The sequence below is a fragment of the Taudactylus pleione genome, unplaced genomic scaffold (assembly GCF_031769625.1).
Source record: "Taudactylus pleione unplaced genomic scaffold, aTauple2 ptg000861l, whole genome shotgun sequence".
NCBI classification, from domain to species: domain Eukaryota; kingdom Metazoa; phylum Chordata; class Amphibia; order Anura; family Myobatrachidae; genus Taudactylus; species Taudactylus pleione.
Window position 1 is genome coordinate 1118511 of NW_028285263.1, and position 19570 is coordinate 1138080.

Below are 19570 nucleotides of genomic sequence, written 5' to 3' on the forward strand. Positions count from 1 at the left end.
TCCAGGTGGCGTTATTATCACAGGGCTTCCCCCAGTATTTTTTTACAATTTATTTTTAGTAACTATGGTCGGATCACATTTCCCATTACAATTATGGGAAATGCGATCTGCTTTACTAAAAATAAGTGTTAATTAGGGGTTGGAGTAGAATTTTACTAATTCTACTCCAATTGCCCTGCAATAACTACAGGTGAAACTAAAATAATGTGAAAAGGGTGTGAAAACACCCTTTTTCACTTTATTTTAGTAAAAATAATGTTAATAGAGCCCTAAGTCACAGAATTTATTAACAGCTGCCATTGGGAGAGTTAATCAGAAAGGTGAGGGCTATGGAGACCCCTGCACAGATAAGAGTGCAGCCCTCCCCAGACAGCTTGTTCATTCATTGGGGAGCAGATGAAAGTGCTGTGAATGCACAAGTATCTTCTTATGGGTGAAACCCCCACCCCTTCAGCAGTGCTAAGAACTTTGGGCCTCATTCAGAGCCGGACGCTCTGAGCAGAGCGCACGCTCTGAATGAGGGCCGTCCTCCATAATTATGGAGCGTCCTCCTGGACGCTCGTATAGCTGTGGGTCACCACCCACAGCCTATATGAGCGTGCAGGTTGATGGCCGCGATGGTCTTGACCATCGCGACCATCGCCACTGCGAGCCGGGGCCTGCGGTTGAGTTTCTCAACCGCAAGGCCCGGAGTGATTTTGGCTCTATCAGAGCCAAAATCACTCCCACTGACATCACTAGTGATGTCAGTGGGCCGGCTTCTGACGGTAGGCGGCAATCAACATCGACAGCACGCCTCCTTTGATCAGACACAACGAGTGAAGGAAAGTCCTTCGCTCGTCGCGTCTGGAGCATGCGCATGACGGAGCTCCCGCCGTCGTGCGCATGCGCAGTGCACACCATCGACCCACTTGCGAGCGGACAGCCGCTTGCGAGTGGGTCTGAATCAGGCCCTTTGTTGTAAGTTGTTTTAGGGACTCTGAATAATTTATCTTTTATTTTTAGAACTATTTGCATATATAATCTGTGAGTCATTATATTAATATTTTTGTAACTAAACCTTGAAAATATTTTTTGGATTAAACACATTTAATCTAGCATATTGTCCGTGATTGTTATTGAACTTGCGAGCCTGTGAGGCCCATGCCACATATCTGTGTGTAATTGAAGGTGATTTTTTTACCAATTATATTTTTATTAGATACCGTAAATAAATTGAAATATTATAATAATCTCAACAATAACATATACAAAAAATAAAATAAAATAATATTTAAAAACACAATAAAATAAAAGGAGGGGGACAAAAGAAAAAGAGTAAATAGCTAAATTTTTGATACTACACACTCAGAAAATACATACAAATATCACATTTTCAAAACGGTATTGTATAACCCAGTTCTATATCGACAAAACAATACACTTTTGGAACTCAAGAGACAATATTATTGGAAGGAGAAGGAGAATGTAGTATTCCAATATCAGTTGGGCCAGGTCTCAAGGGATTTCCTCCCAGACTATCCCTATATTCTTTCCATTTAAACCACAGCATATGGGGCGAAGAGACCGCAGTAGAATAGTTACTGTCCGCTGTCTCAAAATCACAATGGCAATTTACTTTATTTATTATATGACCTAAGCTGGGCACACAGTCTGTTCTCCACAATTGAGCAATAGCAGCTTTTGCAGAAATCAGAATGTGCCCCAATATATATCTATCTCCCTTTGATAAGTTCCCCGGGAAAAAATGAAACAGAGCAATAACCGGGTCCAGTGGTATCCCCACTCCCGCAATGTCCCCAATCAAGGTGAACACTTCGACCCAAATAGGTCTCAGTAGAGGGCATGACCAAAATACATGGAAGATACTGCCCACTTCTCCACACTTTCTCCAGCAAAATTTAGAAATGGATGGCCAAATCTTATGTTGTTTCTCAGGGGTGAAATATGATCTATGGAGCAATTTTAAGAACATTTCTGAGTGGTTCATACAACGGGACATCTTATAACAGGTTCGAAAAACCATTTCCCAATCTTCCTTTTCCAATGTTCTTGACCAATCCTTCTCCCATTTTTGTAATGATGTGAATTTGTTTGGTCTATTCTCCGTTATTAGCTGTTGATACCACCATGTAATGCCACCTTTTTGAGTAGAGGACTGGAATTGTTTTAGTATATACCCAGGTAAGGAACTGTGTTGGAGATTGAGGGAGGGTAGGCTCTGAACCCAATGCCGCATCTGCAAGTATTTAAAAAAATCCTGTTTCGGGAGACTGAACTTACTCTGAAGCTCAGAAAAGGAGATAACTTTTCCACCCGACATCATATCCCCCAATGAATTAATTCCTGCAGCATTCCAAGACTCCACCTGTAGGTTTCCAATTAGTCTAGCTATACAAGATAATGAGAGAGCAGTTGTCGGTAAGGAAACATCTTCACGCTTAATAACGAATCTATTCCATGCCTGTATTGTGGCACCAACTGAACCAGAGTGCCTGGAACTTGGGGGCTCTGCGGCGACCGGAAGCCATAACAAATCTGGGAGAGCTAGGGGTTTAACGGCCTCCGATTCCCACGCAACCCAAGGTTTAATGTTATCCTCCATAAACCAATCTCTCGCCTGATTTATCATACAGCAGTTTTGGCAGTAGCACCATTTTAAAGGCAGCTATTCTGCCCAGCCAGGATACTTCATGTAGCATCCAGTCTTTCAAGGCCACTTCAAAATTGGCCAGTAGAGGGGCATAATTGCATTCAATTATATCTTTGGTTCTAGTCAGGCGCACTCCTAAATATTTCAGGGAACATGATACCCATGAATAGTTAAAGGATGATTTTAAAAATTCTAATGTGTCCGTGGGGATATTTATTGGGAGGGCTTCGGATTTATTAGAATTAAGCTTATATAATGAGACCCTTGAATAAGCATCCAGCAGATGGTGTAGAGCAGGGAGGGAGTCTCGGGGATTATACAGACTAATCAAAACATCATCCGCAAATAGACAAATTTTGTGGCTAGTATTCCCTAGCTTAGGGCCCTGAATTTCATGTGACCCTCTGATTTTTTCAGCCAGAGGCTCAATTGCTAGCGCGAAAATTAATGGGGAGAGAGGACACCCCTGACGGGTGCCATTAGAGATGCTAAAATTAGAGGAAAGGCAACCGTTTACATATACCCTAGCTGAGGGGACCGTGTACAATGCCAGAATGGAATCTACAATTAATCCCTGAAACCCAAATTTCGTAAAAACCTCCCGGAGGTAGCCCCAGTGTAGTCTGTCGAAGGCCTTTTCCGCGTCTAATGATAAGAGTAGTAGTTGTTTTTGAGCCTTCTCACAATGTTCTATAATATTAAAGGCTTGTCTGGTGTTATCAGGTGATTGGCGACCCATAACAAAACCCACCTGGTCTGCATTAATTAAAGATGGTAGCAGTGGGTTGAGTCTTAAAGCTATTAATTTGGCGAAGAGCTTAATATCAGCATTTAGTAGAGCAATGGGCCTATAATTCTGAACCTCAGTGGTGGGTTTGCCTGGTTTATGAATGGCTATAATCTGGGCTTCTAGCATTTCTTTGGGAAATATTCCTGACTTGGTAGCTTCATTAAACACTAGTAAAAGTACCGGCGCCAAATCCGCCTTGTAAACCTTATAAAAATTAGAGGGATATCCATCAGGACCAGGGGCTTTATCTAAGGGCATGAGATCTATAGCTTTCTCAACCTCTTCTATGGTCCACGGAGCATTAAGAGTTTCACATGTGGCCGAGTCTAGGACAGGGAGATCTACATCCCTGAGGAACTCTTTAATTCCCTCTAAGCTTGGTTGAGGAGTTAAAGGATCCTCCCGTAGATTATATAATTTAGCATAATACTCAGCAAAGGAGTTTGCTATTTTAAACGGATCGATCACCCTACCCCCTTTCAATTTATTAATCGAATATATCTTTTCTCTAGCCCGCTTTCCTCTTAACTTACGGGCAAGTAATCTCGATGCACGGTTTCCAAATACATAGAACTTCTGATTCAAACGGGCAAGGTTCCTATTCACCTCCTGTAGTAAAAAGACATTAAGTTGCTTGCGTGCCCCAGCTAACTCTTTATATATGGTTTTATTTGCTGGGTCCGCTTTATGAGCTGTTTCTAGTGAGTTAACAACCTCTTCTAAGTTTGCCCATTTAAATCTATATTCTCGTTTAAACTTGGCGGCAATTTGTATTGCAGAGCCCCGAACAACAGCCTTCAAGGTGCACCAAAAATTAAAGACAGAGGTCTCATCTGGTTTGTTATTGATTAAGTATTCCGATAAGGACTTCTGAATATGTTGTTGAGCCTCTGGCTGAGCAAACATATGTTTACCTAATCTCCACGGGCCAGGGATATGTTGTCTATGTGCAATGTCCCATGAAAAGAAAATAGGGGAATGATCAGACCATGCCATAGGCATAATATCTATTTTTTTAATAGAAGATAGCGTAAATTTATCAGCTAGTACTAAGTCTATTCTTGAGTACGAGCCATGAACATGTGAGAAAAATGAGAAATCTCTATCTGCTGGATGTTTAATTCTCCAAATGTCATATAGCTCATATTCTGCAAGGAGCTGTCGGAATCCTCTAGAACACTCGGTAGACTGCCGATTCCTGGGCAAACTTTTACTGGACCTATCTAACAAGGGGTCGGGCACAAGGTTAAAGTCTCCCATAATAATAATGGCACCTTTACTGTATTTCTGGAGAAAAGCACAAAATTTCCTACAAAAATTCAATTGACGTGTATTGGGGGCATATAGGGACGCTATGGTAACCTCCTTACCCTCTAATTGACCCACCAGCACTAAATATCTCCCTCCCAGGTCAGAATATTGTTTGTTCAGTACAAATGAACAATGTTTTGAGATAAGGATTGCTACTCCAGCTTTCTTAGATGGACCGCTAGCCATATAGCAAAGGGGAAATCTATCATTATTAAACGCTGGTGGGGAGGAGACGCAGAAATGTGTCTCCTGAACTGCTACAATTTGAGCCTTTAATTTATGGAAATGATTTAAAGCGAGCCTTCTCTTATGCGGTGAATTAAGCCCTTTGGCATTAATTGATATCAGGTTAACCATAATAAAGTATTATGAGATAGTTGAAAATCAGTGGGAATTTGTAACCCCTGAGCTGTGTATAGCGACAATTTGAATCAGTACATCTTGGCCTACTACAATCAAATAATAAAAAAACAAAAGGGGGAAGAAAAAATAAATGAATAAATAAAAAACAGAAAAATAAAAACACAATGATAAAAATTAAATAACAACAAAAAGATAAACTAACTGAAATGCCCTCACTTGAGGTCAGAGACGGTTGCCTAACCATGGCAACACGATTGGGGTACATGGGAAATTAAACACATGTCATACACCACCTTAAACAACATTAGGAATACAAGGTCATAACTATAACCTAGATCAGCGGAACTTCTAGACCTGAGAAGATAACTTGAATTTCTCCCCAGCCTACAGAGGAACCCATTTAGACACTATGACCAACATAATAACAAAGAATCTAACTCAATATTACAGTCTTACGGTTCTTGAGACTAATCAACTCTACCATATAGGCATGGGGAAAAAACAAAAAACAAAGTTATTCGAAATCATTACGATTCAGCAGTCGACCAGTCCTTCTGAATATGGCGAAGAGGAGAGCATCTAGAAGAGGACACTTCTACCTTCATCTCTGAAAGAAATTTCTCACCCTCTTCAATAGAGGAAATGGTGGTCAAGGAGCCATTGCGTGAGATGAGGAGTTTAGTAGGAAAGCCCCATCTGTAAAGAATATCAGCTTTTCGAAGGGCAGAAGTGATAGGTTGAAGTGAACGTCTCTTTAGTAGAGTAGCCTGCGATAGATCTCCATATAATTGCAACTGGCCCATAACAGCGGCCGTTTCCTCCGATGGACGAGCAGCTTTCAACAGAGCCTCTTTAATATGGAAGTTGTGCATACACATGAGGACATCTCTTGATGCGTTCTCTGGTGCCCTTTTGGCTTTGGGGAGCCTATGAATACGGTCGATCAAAAGATCAGTAGATTTCACAGAAGGAAGAAGCTTTTGAAACAGAGACATTGTGTAATCGTGGAGGCTGCTATTGGATATATTCTCAGGAACGCCTCGTAGCTTTAGATTATTTCGGCGTGAACGGTCCTCCAAGTCACACACTCTATCTTTGAGTGATGCTATTTCATTCTGCATTGCTTCATGCATTGTGATGAGATCGTTATGTGACCCCACCACTTCACCCATTTTCATCTCCAAATCATCCGTACGACCTCCAAGATCATCTATGGAGTGTTGACAAGACTGAAGAGTAGCCCGAAATTCAGCTGCAACTTCATTTTTAAATTGTGAGAGGAGTTTTTTCATTGTACCCACTGTAAGAACTTCTCCATCCTCTGAAGTATCCTGAGAGGGGCCCGGAGGTGTCGCCCCTTCGCTTTGTGCAGGTTGAGATATAGCGGACCCCTTTCGTGCTGCAGACTCCTCAACAGCCTTTGATTTAGGAGATTGAGATGAGGCTTTGAAGAAAGAAATTTGAGAGACAGGTTTCTCGACTCTCGGCTTCTTAGGCGCCATGTATGATATTAAGATTGTTGCAGAATAGAAATATGAATTAGCACAGACACACCAACATGTAATGACTTCAATATGCTGAACTGATCTCAGGTCTTACTATAGGCGGTATTGAACATGTGTTAAAGTGAAGTAGCGACTACATCTCACTGAGTTCAGAATATACTTGCAGAGTAATTACTGATAGATTTGCTCAAATAAAATAAAATTGGCTGTGCTCAAGCAGAAGAGTCAGCCTGAATACTTTCCAAAATGGCCACCGGACCTTTATAGAGATCTCATTTCAGGCCCGGCTGTGCTGGGGAAAATCTGCCCCTGACTCTTGGATGTCAGGACTGGGGGAAAGGCAGGAGGGGAGCAATCTCAAGCCAGTTTATATCAGGCAGCCTAAGCCACCTACTCACACCAGCAGGACAGCGCAGTTGACAGATGCAGGCTGAGTGCAGGACGCCCAGCTACAAATACAGCCGACTCCTGGGGCCTGTTAATCCTCCTTCTAGAGGGTAAGGTGAGCACCAGCAGTCCCTCAAAGAGATCTCCGGATAATGCGGGGCAGGAGAGAGAGGCTACCTTAAGGCGCGAGTTGCGCGTTACCGCGGGGCGCTCCGGCGGGTCCCACTCCAAATCCAGTCCCCGGCTTCACAGGTCTGACAGGCCTCAGTGCGTCGCTATGCGCCGGTGGTCGGCTGACACTTTCCCCGGACTTCTGACACAGCCGCAGGTGTCCCAGCAGACTCCCGAGAGGCCCCGCAAAGCGCTTCAGACCTTTGGGGTCCGGGAGAGGGTCTCATTAACCCCTTTTGTAGGGGATTCAGCAGGAGCCCACAGGGATTGTGTCCACTCGCGTCTGCAGTCAGGCCACGCCCGAAGGTGATTTTTTAACAATCTGTTCAGAGATCACAGAACTCCAGAAAAAGTCTGCGTGGTAGCAGAAGAATGGTATATTTTGGTAAGTGACCGAGGTGTGCCAGCGTCACGACCAGCTGATCCATATTGTTGTATCTGTGAGTCAGCCCGGGATCGTGACACCTTCCATTTAATTTTAGTTGATAAAAAAAGTTCACTCCTGTCTGTCCCCCAATGTGGGGTTTATTTATTACAATACTGAAGATAATTCCCGGGCGGATACCCTTGTGATGCTGGCAGAAGAAAAGAACCTGATGCTGAATACACATTGCAGAGGTTCTCCTGTCATAGTCTTGAAATTTGATTTAAAAATGGTTAGAATAATACAAAGAAGATATTTATAACTTAGAAATATCTTCATTGTTTATTGTAATCATTTTTATAGTTAACACTCACCAGCTTTGTAAACCTCCCTGGGACTGTAGGGAGACGAGAGATGAGGCAGCAACAGCTTAGCCTCACATCTGTATAGTCAGACACTGCCTGCAGAGCTGGGGGCGGGGCCACACCACGGGCAGTAAGCTGCACAGAAAGAGAGATAATAGAGGCATGCCTCTGAATATAATGGCGGGGTGCGTGCTTTGAGCACCAATGACCTTGGATGTGTCATGTGACCAGGAAGAGCACTGCAGTGTTTAGAGATCAAAGCACGGTGAGCAAGAGAAGACACAGTGATGCAGGTAGGAGAATCATAGAACACTGAAGCTTAGTGTAGTGAGGGGAAAGTTACAGTGAGTAGGGGTTGAGAAGGCTCCCAGCACTCAGACCCATCTCCATGTGTGCCTCCCAACCATTGACCTTACCGCACATCACTGGCGTGAGATATACCCACCCTCTATTAGGTGCATGAAATATATACACCCTCTACTAGGCATATGAGATGTACCCACCCTACACTATATGTCCTTCAGGGAACGCCTCCTTTTGTGTAGCCACCCCCCCTCCCCGCCTACAAAACGGGGCGAGCTGTCGTCATCGACAGCCGCCCCATTTGTAGTGAGCCCTGGAGCGAGAGAATTTCTCTGTCGCTCCGAGGCTTGAGCATGCGCACTACCCCACCATCAACCCGCTTGTGAGCGCTATGCGCTTGAGACTGGGTCTGAATCAGGCCCTAGGTGCGTGGGATATACACACCCTACACTAGGTGCATGAGATATACACACCCTACACTAGGTGCATGAGATATACACACCCTACACTAGGTGCATGAGATATACACACCCTACACTAGGTGCATGAGATATATTAGGTGCATGAGATATACACACCCTACACGAGCTGCATGAGATATAAACACCCTACACTAGGTGCATGAGATATACACACCCTACACTAAGTGCATGAGATATATTAGGTGCATGAGATATACACACCCTACACTAGGTGCATGAGATATACCCACCCTACACTAGGTGCGTGAGATATAACCACCCTACACTAGGTGCGTGAGATATACACACCATACACTAGGTGCATGAGATATACACACCCTACACTAGGTGCATAAGATATATTAGGTGCATGAGATATACACACCCTACACTAGGTGCATGAGATATACACACCCTACACTAGGTGCATGAGATATAACCACCCTACACTAGGTGCGTGAGATATACATACCCTACACTAGGTGCATGAGATATATACACCCTACACTAGGTGCATGAGATATACACACCCTACACTAGGTGCATAAGATATATTAGGTGCATGAGATATACACACCCTACACTAGGTGCATGAGATATACACACCCTACACTAGGTGCATGAGATATAACCACCCTACACTAGGTGCGTGAGCTATACACACCCTACACTAGGTGCATGAGATATATTAGGTGCATGAGATATACACACCCTACACTAGGTGCATGAGATATACACACCCTACACTAGGTGCATGAGATATATTAGGTGCATGAGATATACACACCCTACACTAGGTGCATGAGATATACACACCCTACACTAGGTGCATGAGATATAACCACCCTACACTAGGTGCGTGAGATATACACACCCTACACTAGGTGCATGAGATATACACACCCTACACTAGGTGCATGAGATATATTAGGTGCATGAGATATACACACCCTACACTAGGTGCATGAGATATACACATCCTACACTAGGTGCATGAGATATACACACCCTACACTAGGTGCATGAGATATATTAGGTGCATGAGATATACACACCCTACACTAGGTGCATGAGATATATTAGGTGCATGAGATATACACACCCTACACTATCTGCATGAGATTAGCACACACTACACTAGGTGCATGAGATATATTAGGTGCATGAGATATACACACCCTACACTAGCTGCATGAGATATAAACACCCTACACTAGGTGCATGAGATATACACACCCTACACTAGGTGCATAAGATATATTAGGTGCATGAGATATACACACAATACACTAGGTGCATGAGATATACACACCCTACACTAGGTGCATGAGATATAACCACCCTACACTAGGTGCGTGAGATATACACACCCTACACTAGGTGCATGAGATATACACACCCTACACTAGGTGCATGAGATATACACACCCTACACTAGGTGCATGAGATATATTAGGTGCATGAGATATACACACCCTACACTAGGTGCATGAGATATACACACCCTACACTAGGTGCATGAGATATAACCACCCTACACTAGGTGCGTGAGATATACACACCCTACACTAGGTGCATGAGATATACACACCCTACACTAGGTGCATGAGATATATTAGGTGCATGAGATATACACACCCTACACTAGGTGCATGAGATATACACATCCTACACTAGGTGCATGAGATATACACACCCTACACTAGGTGCATGAGATATATTAGGTGCATTATACACACCCTACACTAGCTGCATGAGATATACACACCCTACACTAGGTGCATGAGATATATTAGGTGCATGAGATATACACACCCTATACTAGGTGCATGAGATATACACACCCTATACTAGGTGCGTGAGATATACACACCCTACAATAGGTGCATGAGATATACACACCCTACACTAGGTGCATGAGATATATTAGGTGCATGAGATATACACACCCTACACTAGGTGCATGAGATATACACACCCTACACTAGGTGCATGAGATATATTAGGTGCATGAGATATACACACCCTACACTAGGTGCATGAGATATACACACCCTACACTAGGTGCATGAGATATATTAGGTGCATGAGATATACACACCCTACACTAGGTGCATGAGATATATTAGGTGCATAAGATATACACACCCTACACTAGGTGCATGAGATATACACACCCTACACTAGGTGCATGAGAGATACACACCCTACACTATGTGTGTGAGATATATTAGGTGCATGAGATATACACATCCTACACTAGGTGCATGAGATATATACATCCTACACTAGGTGCACGAGATATACCCACCTTAGTCATGGTGCATGAGATAAAACCACCCTATACTAGATGCATGAGATATAAACACCCTACACTAGGTGCGTGAGATATAAACCCCCTATACTAGGTGCGTGAGATATACACATCCTACACTAGGTGCATGAGATATACACATCCTACACTAGGTGCACGAGATATACCCACCTTAGTCATGGTGCATGAGATAAAACCACCCTACACTAGATGCATGAGATATAAACACCCTACACTAGGTGCGTGAGATATAAACACCCTACACTAGGTGCATGAGATATACACACCCTACACTATAAGTGTGAGATATATTAGGTGCATGAGATATACACATCCTACACTAGGTGCGTGAGATATAAACACCCTACACTAGGTGCGTGAGATATAAACATCCTACACTAGGTGCGTGAACTACACCCACCCTACACTAGGTGCGTGAGATATACCCACCCCTACACTAGGTGCGTGAGATATGACCACCCTACATTAGGTGCGTGAGATATACACACTCTACACTAGGTGCATGAGATATACCCACCGTACACTAGATGCGTGAGACATACCTACCTTATACTAGGTGCGTGAGATATACCTACCTTATTCTTGGTACGTGATATATACACATCCTATACTAGGTGCACGAGATATACCAACCTTAGTCTTGGTGTATGAGATAAAACCACCCTACACTAGATGCATGAGATATAAACACCCTACACTAGGTGCATAAGATATAAACACCCTACACTAAGTGCGTGAGATATAACCACCCTACACTAGGTGCATGAGATATACACACCCTACACTAGGTGCATGAGATATACACACGCTACACTAGGTGCATGAGATATACACACCCTACACTAGGTGCGTGAGATATAAACACCCTACACTAGGTGCATGAGATATACAATATAAACACCCTACACTAGGTGCGTGAGATATACACACCCTACACTAGGTGCATGAGATATACACAGCGTACACTAGGTACGTGAGATATAACCACCCTACACTAGGTGCATGAGATATACAATATAAACACCCTACACTATGTGCGTGAGATATACACACTCTACACTAGGTGCATGAGATATACACACCCTATACTAGGTGCATGAGATATAAACACCCTATAGTAGGTGCGTGAGATATATTAGGTGCGCGAGACATACACACCCTATACTAGGTGCATGAGATATACCCACCCTACACTAGGTGCGTGAGATATACACACCCTACACTAGGGGCGTGAGATATACACACCCTACACTAGGTGCGTGAGATATACACACCCTACACTAGGTGCGTGAGATATACACACCCTACACTAGGTGCGTGAGATATACACACCCTATACTAGGTGCGTGAGATATGCACACCCTATACTAGGTGCGTGAGATATAACCACCCTACACTAGGTGCGTGAGATATATTAGGTGCATGAGATATACACACCCTATACTAGGTGCGTGAGACATACCCACCCTACACTAGGTGCGTGAGATATACCCACCCTATACTAGGTGCGTGAGACATACCCACCCTACACTAGGTGCGTGAGATATACCCACCCTACACTAGGTGCGTGAGATGTACCCACCCTACACTAGGTGCGTGAGATATACCCACCCTACACTTGGTGCGTGAGATATACCCACCCAACACTATGTGCGTGATATATGCACACCCTACACCAGGTGCATGAGACATACCCACCCTACAATAGGTGCGTGATATATACCCACCCTACAATAGGTGCGTGAGATATACACACCCTACACTAGGTACATGAGATATACACACCCTACACTAGGTGCGTGAGATATACACACCCTATACCAGGTGCATGAGATATACACACCCTATACTAGGTGGGTGAGATATATCCAGTCTATTGTAGATGCAAAACGTAATGTCTAGCCCTGCATATTCCACAGCTACAACGTCGCTCCCTTACTCAACGGAATCGGTATGAAATACCGTCGGAAATACCGCTGGTTCGATTCCCGGCAGCGGCAGCCCGACATGAGCAGAGTTCCGAGCAGCGGAAGCCGACAGCGTTGGAAATCCCGATCGTGGATAGGTGAGTATCTACTAACCTAACTCCCCTAACCCTCCTTAGGGGTGCCTAACCCTAACTTCCCCCCCAAGTGCCTAACCCTAATCCCCCCTCTAAGTGCCTAACCCTAACCACCCCCTTCCCCGCTGCCTAAACCTAAGTCCCACGGGGAGGTGCCTACCCCTAAGTCCCCCCCAGGGGTGCCTAACCCTAACCCTCCCTCCCCCTAGCCTAACCCTAACCCTCCCGGGGGGGTGCCTAACTCTAAGTCCCCCGGGGAGCCCTAAACCTAACCCTCCCCCCCCGCGGCTGTCCGCTTGCGGCGCCCGACATCACTACGATCGGGATGCCGGGTGCCGGTCTCCCGGCGTCGGGGAAATGTGGGCGTCTACATCTAGACGCCCGGCATTTCACCCTTGCCGGGATATGACAGTCGGGAAGCTGGCTGCCGGTATTTAGGCAGTCGGCTTCCCGATTGCATACCGACTCAACCTGCCTACGTGAGAAGAGCCCCGTTACAGGCCAGTTCTGCCTTTCTGTGAGTGTAATTGCTCTATGACTCTGCATTGTCTTTACCTGTGTCCACTCAGTTTTCTCACATGCGCAGTGTGAAAGCATGCAAGATATATTTTTCATACCAGCGTACATTCAGCCAAGCATCCTGCCCAAGGACACGACTTCAACTTTACAAAGTCACATTTACATTCTGTGGGACACAGGGCCTGATTCAGACCCGCTCGCGTGCGCTATGCACTCGCAAGCGGGTCGACAGTGGCCCAGTGCGCATTTGCATGACGGAGCCAGCTCCGTCGTGCGCATGCGCGAGACCCGGATAGCGACGGACAAGCCGTCGCTCCGGGCCTCGTACCAAAGGGGGCGTGCTGTCGATGTTGAGTGACAGCACGCCCGCTTTGGTGGGCGGGCCAGGGGAGTGGCTGCCCAAACGGAGGCGTTCCCATGTGAATGCCTCCGTTTGAGGGCGGCCCCACTGACATCACGATTGAGAGCCGAAATCTCTCTGGGGCTTGCGGCAACGAGACCCTACCACAAGGGTCTCATCGCAAGCCCGATGGTCGAGATGGTCTTCCTGGCCGCTCGCTATAGCTGTGGGTGGTCAGGAGGCCACTCTAAAAAACAAGAAGGCCGGCCCTGCTTCAGAGCGAGCGCTCTGTCAGAGCGTCCGGCTCTGAATCAGGGCCACAGTCCTCAGTGGAGATGGGGAATCAGTGGTTACATTATGTGAGGCACAGTCCTCAGAGGAGGGGAGATTTGGAATCAGTGGTTACATTATGTGTGGCACAGTCCTCAGAGGAGAGGAGATGGGGAATCAGTGGTTACATTCAGTGTGACACAGTCCTCAGTGGAGGTGGAGATGGGGAATCAGTGGTTACATTCTGTGGGGCACAGTCCTCAGTGGAGGTGGAGATGGGGAATCAGTGGTTACATTATGTGAGGCATAGTCCTCAGAGGAGGGGAGATTTGGAATCAGTGGTTACATTATGTGTAGCACAGTCCTCAGAGGAGGGGAGATGGGGAATCAGTGGTTACATTCTGTGGGGCATAGTCCTCAGTGGAGGTGGAGATGGGGAATAAGTGGTTACATTATGTGTGGCACAGTCCTCAGAGGAGAGGAGATGGGGAATCAGTGGTTACATTATGTGTTGCACAGTCCTCAGAGGAGAGGAGATGGGGAATCAGTGGTTACATTCTGTGTGACACAGTCCTCAGTGGAGGTGGAGATGGGGAATCAGTGGTTACATTCTGTGGGGCACAGTCCTCAGTGGAGGTGGAGATGGGGAATCAGTGGTTACATTATGTGTGGCACAGTCCTCAGAGGAGGTGGAGATGGGGAATCAGTGGTTACATTCTGTGGGGCACAGTCCTCAGAGGAGGGGAGATTTGGAATCAGTGGTTACATTATGTGTGGCATAGTCCTCAGAGAGGAGATGGGGAATCAGTAGTTACATTCTGTGTGGCACAGTCCTCAGTGGAGGTGGAGATGGGGAATCAGTGGTTACATTCTGTGTGGCACAGTCCTCAGTGGAGGTGGAGATGGGGAATCAGTGGTTACATTCTGTGTGGCACAGTCCTCAGTGGAGGTGGAGATGGGGAATCAGTGGTTACATTATGTGTAGCACAGTCCTCAGTGGAGGTGGAGATGGGGAATCAGTGGTTACATAATGTGTAGCACAGTTCTCAGAAGAGAGGAGATGGGTAATCAGTGGTTACATTCTGTGTGGCACAGTCCTCAGTGGAGGTGGAGATGGGGAATCAGTGGTTACATTATGTGTAGCACAGTCCTCAGTGGAGGTGGAGATGGGGAATCAGTGGTTACATTCTGTGTGGCACAGTCCTCAGTGGAGGTGGAGATGGGGAATCAGTGGTTACATTATGTGTAGCACAGTCCTCAGTGGAGGTGGAGATGGGGAATCAGTGGTTACATTCTGTGTGACACAGTCCTCAGTGGAGGTGGAGATGGGGAATCAGTGGTTACATTCTGTGTGGCACAGTCCTCAGTGGAGGTGGAGATGGGGAATCAGTGGTTACATTCTTTGGGACACAGTCCTCAGTGGAGGTGGAGATGGGGAATCAGTGGTTACATAATGTGTAGCACAGTCCTCAGAGGAGGGGAGATGGGGAATCAGTGGTTACATAATGTGTAGCACAGTCCTCAGTGGAGGTGGAGATGGGGAATCAGTGGTTACATTCTGTGTAGCACAGTTCTCAGAAGAGAGGAGATGGGGAATCAGTGGTTACATTCAGTGTGGCACAGTCCTCAGTGGAGGTGGAGATGGGGAATCAGTGGTTACATTCTGTGTGGCACAGTCCTCAGTGGAGGTGGAGATGGGGAATCAGTGGTTACATTCTGTGTGGCACAGTACTCAGTGGAGGTGGAGATGGGGAATCAGTGGTTACATTCTTTGGGACACAGTCCTCAGTGGAGGTGGAGATGGGGAATCTGTGGTTACATAATGTGTAGCACAGTCCTCAGAGGAGAGGAGATGGGGAATCAGTGGTTACATATTGTGTAGCACAGTCCTCAGAGGAGGGGAGATGGGGAATCAGTGGTTACATTATGTGTAGCACAGTCCTCAGAGGAGGGGAGATTGGGAATCAGTGGTTACATTCTGTGTAGCACAGTCCTCAGAGAAGAGGAGATGGGGAATCAGTGGTTACATACTGTGTAGCACAGTCCTCAGAGGAGAGGAGATGGGGAATCAGTGGTTACATTCTGTGGGGCACAGTCCTCAGTGGAGGTGGAGATGGGGAATCAGTGGTTACATTCTGTGGGGTACAGTCCTCAGTGGAGGTGGAGATGGGGAATCAGTGGTTACATTATGTGTAGCACAGTCCTCAGAGGAGGGGAGATGGGGAATCAGTGGTTACATTCTGTGGGCCACAGTCCTCAGTGGAGGTGGAAGCACAGTCCTCAGAGGAAGTGAAGTTGAGGATCAGCAGTTATCAAAATGCAACTTATGTTTTGTCATCGGAGTAACATCAGCATGTAGATGGGCCTTTCACCCACAAGGGGGCGCCCAGTCCCTCAGATTTCCCCTTTCTGCAACACTAGAATCCCATCCCAAGCTAATGTATTTCCTTTTCCACATATAAAATTCCTATATGGTAGAACTATGTGTAAAACTACTAACATAATAAATTAATAACACCAAAGAATAGATATGAGATAGATAGATTGATAGATAGATAGATGAGCAGCAGTGCAATAATCTATGGCTACAGGACACAATAAATATATAAATAGATGCATGTGCACATAATACAAATATACATGCATCTATACATAAACTATAATACCAATAAGTACATAGATTACCTCTTTATTGACAGTAAATAGTACATGAATATGAAGCACAGGCTCTCTCTAATGTTCGCTCTCCCCCCCTCAGTAACAGGTATGTGGTGTCTGTATATCTCTATGTCAATAAATTATGGCAGATGAAGACTGTTCCAGCACATTTATTATTATTATTATTACATGTTATTTATAGGGCGCCACAAGTGGTCCGCAGCGCCGTACATACAGTACAGGGTACACAGGACATTACATTACAGTAACCAACTTATAAACAGAGCACAAGTAACAATTAGCAGCACAATTCTCCATACACAGTACAGCTGGGAGGGTGACGGCTGTCATAGAAGTGCTAGAGAAGAGGCTGTGAGACCATGGGGAGGAGGACCCTGCTCCTAGGAGCTTACAATCTAGCTGCAGACAGTAACAGGTAAGAGGTGTCTGTATATTTTTATATTTCTGATGATGGGAAATGGAGGCTATTCCAGCACATAGCTGCACACAGTAACATAACAGGTAAGGGATGTCTGTATATCACTGATGATGGGAGATGGAGGCTGTTCCAGCACATAGCTGCACACAGTAACAGGCAAGAGGTGTCTGTATATTTCTATATCTATGATGGTCGGAGATTGAGGCTGTTCCAGCACATAGCTGCAGACAGTAACAGGTTAGAAGTGTCTGTATATATCTATATCTCTGATGGTGGGAGATGGAGACTGTTCCAGCACATAGATGCACACAGTAACAGGTGAGAGGTTTCTGCATATCTCTATATCACTGATGGTGGGAGATGGAGGCTGTCCCAGCACATAGCTGCACACAGTAACAGGCAAGAGGTGTCTGTATATTTCTATATCTCTGATGGTGGGAGATGGAGGCTGTTCCAGCACATAGCTGCAGACAGTAACAGGCAAGAGGTGTCTGCATATTTCTATATCTCTGATGGTGGGAGATGGAGGCTGTTCCTGCACATAGCTGCAGACAGTAACAGGCAAGAGGTGTCTGCATATTTCTATATCTCTGATGGTGGGAGATGAAGGCTGTTCCAGCACATAGATGCACACAGTAACATGTTAGAAGTGTCTGTATATATCTATATCTCTGATGGTGTGAGATGGAGGCTGTTCCAGCACATAGCTGCGCACAATAACATAACAGGCAAGAGATATCTGTATATCACTGATGGTGGGAGATGGAGGCTGTTCCAGCACATAGCTGCACACAGTAACAGGCAACAGGTGTCTGCATATTTCTATATCTCTGATGGTGGGAGATGGAGGCTGTTCCAGCACATAGCTGCACACAGTAACAGGTAAGAAGTGTCGGTATATATCTATAGCAATGATTGGTGGCAGATGGAGACTGTCCCAGCACATAGCTGCAGACAGTAACAGGCAACAGGTGTCTGCATATTTCTATATCTGTGATGGTGGGAGATGGAGGCTGTTCCAGCACATAGCTGCACACAGTAACAGGCAACAGGTGTCTGCATATTTCTATATCTGTGATGGTGGGAGATGGAGGCTGTTCCAACACATAGCTGCAGACAGTAACAGGTAAGAGGGGTCTGAATATTTCTATATCTCTGATGGTGGGAGATGGAGGCTGTTCCAGCACATAGCTGCAGATAGTAACAGGTAAGAAGTGCCTGTATATTTCTATATCTCTGAAGGTGGGAGATGGAGGCTATTCCAGCACATAGCTGCAGATAGTAACAGGTAAGAAGTGTCTGTATATATCTATATCAATGATTGGTGGCAGATGGAGACTGTTCCAGCACATAGCTGCACACAGTAACAGGCAAGAGGTGTCTGTATATTTCTATATCTATGATGGTCGGAGATGGAGGCTGTTCCAGCACATAGCTGCAGACAGTAACAGGTTAGAAGTGTCTGTATATAGCTATATCTCTGATGGTGGGAGATGGAGGCTGTTCCAGCACATAGATGCACACAGTAACAGGTAAGAGGTGTCTGCATATTTCTATATCTCTGATGGTGTGAGATGGAGGCTGTTCCAGCACATAGCTGCGCACAGTAACATAACAGGTAAGAGATGTCTGTATATCACTGATGGTGGTAGATGGAGACTGTTCCAGCACATAGCTGCACACAGTAACAGGTGAGATGGGTTTGCATATTTCTATATCGGTGATGATGGGAGATGGAGGCTGTTCCAGCACATAGCTGCAGACAGTAACAGGTGAGAGGGGTTTGCATATTTCTATATCTGTGATGGTGGGAGATGGAGGCTGTTCCAGCACATAGCTGCAGACAGTAACAGGTGAGAGGGGTTTGCATATTTCTATATCTGTGATGGTGGGAGATGGAGGCTGTTCCAGCACATAGCTGCACACAGTAACAGGCAACAGGTGTCTGCATATTTCTATATCTGTGATGGTGGGAGATGGAGCCTGTTCCAACACATAGCTGCAGACAGTAACAGGTAAGAGGGGTCTGAATATTTCTATATCTCTGATGGTGGGAGATGGAGGCTGTTCCAGCACATAGCTGCAGATAGTAACAGGTAAGAAGTGCCTGTATATTTCTATATCTCTGAAGGTGGGAGATGGAGGCTATTCCAGCACATAGCTGCAGATAGTAACAGGTAAGAAGTGTCTGTATATATCTATATCAATGATTGGTGGCAGATGGAGACTGTTCCAGCACATAGCTGCACACAGTAACAGGCAAGAGGTGTCTGT